The 4,163-nt window shown below is 35.5% G+C and overlaps 1 pseudogene; it reads right to left on the minus strand.

Moving 5' to 3' along the window:
• Positions 1 to 1,834: 1,834 nt before the first annotated feature.
• Positions 1,835 to 2,221, minus strand: LOC145131239 (putative mitochondrial protein AtMg00820 pseudogene; annotated as a pseudogene).
• Positions 2,222 to 4,163: the final 1,942 nt, after the last annotated feature.

The raw sequence follows: 4,163 nt of genomic DNA on the forward strand, positions 1-4,163 counted from the left end.
GGCTCTCTATATAACCTTTTTCAGAAAATATTTTGCGCATCATCTTCAAAAACAAATATTTTGAAGTAATTACTCATTTATTAAATTTTTTTGTTCGAGATATCTACCCTTCGAGGCTGGCTATAAAACATAACACAAGTGAAGATAAATATACAATGCATCTCACTATAAATCAAGAATGATGAAGCTACTAATCACTGAAACATTCTAGATGTACTCGAAGCTTCATATTTATCAAGAGCAGAAGAGAAGTAGAGATTAGTCTTTGTAACCAACGAGTTAACTGAATCAAATCCATGAAACTATTATGTCCTCAAGATCAACATGAGGGCATTCTAGGTTTTATCAGATAAAGAGTCAGTAGATGAAAACAAGACTTACTACATTGATGGTTGCTCTTTGCATCCATAACAGTGAGTGGAAGAGAAAGAAGGCATCCTCAAGAAGAAGAGGACATGATGCCACTCTTTTTCTCATCACCAAGAGCATTAAGATCTTTAAGCTCTTACAAACTTTGAATAAGGAGATGTAAGTAAATCTTAGATAGGCCTGTAAGATGAACTAGAGAGAAAATAGAATACTTGTAAATACTAGAATCGAAGCTTAAACAAATTATGTAAAAATCCGTAAACATAATAGAAGCAACATTTGTTTTTGTGTTTTTGTGTTTTTGTGTTTTTTAGAAAGAAATTAGAAGCATTCAAAAGAGTAAGAAAACAGTTAAATCATTGAAACCATGCCAAGATATGAAATCATTTTGTTTAAAGTCTTCTCGTCTAACGCCTTAGTGAAAATGTCAGCCAGCTGATCAGTGGATGGAATGTAAAACAACTCCACTTTTCCCTTTTCAACTATGTCCCTAATGAAATGATGATGGATGTAGATGTGCTTGGTCTTGAAATGATGAACTGGAATTCGTATCATCTGAATGCGCTGGTGTTGTCACAACAGATGGGTGTCTTCGAGAAGTTTAGACCATAATCCAATAGTTGATTCTGAATCCATAGAATCTGAGCACAACACCTTCCAGTGGAAACATATTCAGCTTCAATTGTAGAACAAGCCACTGATGTCTGCTTTTTTCTGGACCAGCTTACCAATCCATTTCCAAGCATTTGAGCTCCTCCTGAAGTGCTTTTGCATTCGATGCCATATCCACCATGATTAGAGTTAGTGTAACCCACCAACTTGAACTCATAATAACGAGGGTATCATAACCCAAGATTAGAGGTATGCTTTAAGTAAAGAAGGATCCTTTTTATAATGAGAAGATGAGATTCCTTAGAATTGTATTGATAACAAGCACATAATATAGTAGCACACATAATGTCAGGGCGACTAGCTGTAAGATAGAGTAAAGAACCTATCATTCCTCGAAACATAGTTGCATTTACATCAGCGCCATTTGGATCAGTGCCAATAGACACTAATGAAGACATTGGAGTATTTGCTGGCTTGCAATCAGAGAACCCATACTTCTTCATCATATCTTCAATATATTTAGCTTGGCAAACAAAAATATTATCAGTTAATTCACCCATCATGCTCATCTCAAATTTCTTGGCCATGATCTCTGCGAATTCTAAACTAAGCTTTTCATCAGTGGATCCGAAGATGATATCGACCACATACACTTGGGCAAGAATGATATGGGATCCTGAATGCTTTATGAACAAAGTGTTGTCGATCTTCCCTCGTTTTTATCCACTTGAAAGAAGATAGCTTGCCAACGTGTCATATCATGCCCTTGGCGCCTGCTTTAAGCCATAAACAGCTTTATCAAGATGATACACATGATTTGGAAACTCTTCACTTTCAAATCCTGGAGGTTGTTTTAGAAAAAAAAATATTCTTGAAGATCTCCATGCAAGAAGGAAGTCTTGATGTCCATTTGATAGACTTTGAAGTTTTTTAAATAGGCAAAGGCAAGAAATAGATGTATTGCTTCAAGTCTAGCCACAGGAGCAAATGTTTCATCATAGTCTAACCCTTTAAGCTGATAGAATCCTTGAGCCACAAGTCTAGCTTTGTATCTTATGATAATCCCATCTTCATCCATTTTGTTCCTGAAAACCCAACGAGTGCTAATGATAGTCTTTCCTTGAGGCTTGGGAACAAGAGTCCATACATGATGACGTTCAAATTCATTCAGCTCATCCTGCATGGCATTGATCCAGTCAGCTTCTTTCAAGGCATCAACAATATTCTTCGGTTCAATCATTGAGACGAAGTTTACAAACATGTAGAAGTTGCTGCTGACTCTGCTGTAAGTGAGAATAGTAGATTTACATCTCCAATGATTTGAGATTCAGGATGATCTCGACAGATTCTTGGATTATAACTTTCATTTGTATTGCTTTGGGAAAAGTCTTCCTGATTAGATGGATTAGCTTCTTCAGGGATGAGAGGATGATCTTCAGAGATAGGTTGTGGATTGATTAAGTGATCAACATTAGGAACAACAGGATCAGCGTCATTTGACAAGAATTCAAAAACAGGGTCTAAGGGACTATGAGTAAGTTCATTCAAAATTGATGAAGGGTGATCAACTCAATGATGAATGAATGAGTCTTCATCGAAGGTGACATGAACTATTTCTTTAACAATTTGCCTTGAAAGATTAAATACCCTGAAAGCCTTGGATACGCTGGAGTGACCTAGAAACACTCCTCATCAGCTATAGCTTCAAACTTCGAACACTGATCTCTTTGATTCAAGATGTAACAAACACATCCAAACACATGAAAATAAGAGATTTCTAGTTTCCTTCCTTTCAGTATCTCATAAGCATTTTTCCCATGATGCTTAACAATGATAGACCAGTTTGGGGTATGACATGTTGTATTGACATCTTCAGCCCAAAATGACAAGGAAATACTAGCTTCAACGGCCATAGTTCTTCCAGCTTCAATGAAAGTTCTATTTCTTCTCTCTGCAATACCATTTTGTTGGGGAGTTCTAACTGCTGAGAATTTCTGAGAAATTCCTGAGATTGAGCAAAACTCTTCCAGAGAGGAGTTTCTGAATTCATTTCCATGGTCACTATGTAATTGCCTTTGGGGCTGTTTGATAGTTGTTGACTGAGTCAGATCTGACTGAGTAGAGGCCTGACTGGGTCTAAAGCTCTGACTGATTATGACTCTGATTGAAACAATACTGTTTGATTACGCCTCTGACCAAGTGTGTTAAGTATTCAATATGACCATTTTATCTTTTTGTTCATTTTTTTGTGTTATTCGGTTGATAAAATAGCAAAAAATACCCCTTTAAAACAATTTATATATTTACAAAATGGCATACAAAGGAATGGAATGAATATAATTAACAATGACAAAAATACTCTTTAAAAACAAACAAATATATATATATATATATATATATATATATATATATATATATATATATATATATACAATCTTTTACAAAATTATCGATGTCTCATGCTTTCTAGAATTTCTAGGAGAATGATAACAAAATTTATCGAATTGCCTTCAAGTTGTCACAACGTCCATTCCTTTGTGTTGCGGTGTAAAATTACTTTTTCCTAAGTCTACCTCTCTATTGATGATTATGCTTGTTTCCCTCTCTATTTCAAGCAACTTATGACTTTATGAGTAGAAACCCTCTCTTGCTTCCTGTTGGAAATATACATCACATTCAACAGTTCTCTATACCCAAGTAACCAAATAAACCCTCTCTTTCTTCCTGTTAGAAATACATCACATAACCTAGAACTTCGTCAACCCTTATGAATCTTGATCTGATCATGGTGAGCTTCAATAGTCTATTCAAAAATCACGTTTTGTAGTACCAACTATTTTGGCATTCAACACCAATACATATTAAGAGAAAACAAAACTAACCTTGATTATAGCTTCTTGTGGACATAATCAAGAACTTAAATATGAACACCCAAATCTTGATTTTGAGAAATAATCATGATTTAAATCTAAAATAAAAGGCAGAAAAATCAAACTAAAAAATACATACATAAAAATCAAACAGAAACAAGGAGGAAAAAGAGAGGGTGTTTCTTACCGGCAGATGGAGGCCAGAGCTCAGTAAAGACGATAGAGAGTGGCGGTGAAGGCATAGGTCGGAGATGGAGGAGTCGATGCAGATTTCGGAGGTATGAGGAGCTATTAAAGAAATCGTCTATGGGG

Source organism: Lactuca virosa, chromosome 8 (assembly GCF_052849685.1).
Source record: "Lactuca virosa cultivar CGN04683 chromosome 8, Lactuca_virosa_CGN04683_v6, whole genome shotgun sequence".
Taxonomy (NCBI): domain Eukaryota; kingdom Viridiplantae; phylum Streptophyta; class Magnoliopsida; order Asterales; family Asteraceae; genus Lactuca; species Lactuca virosa.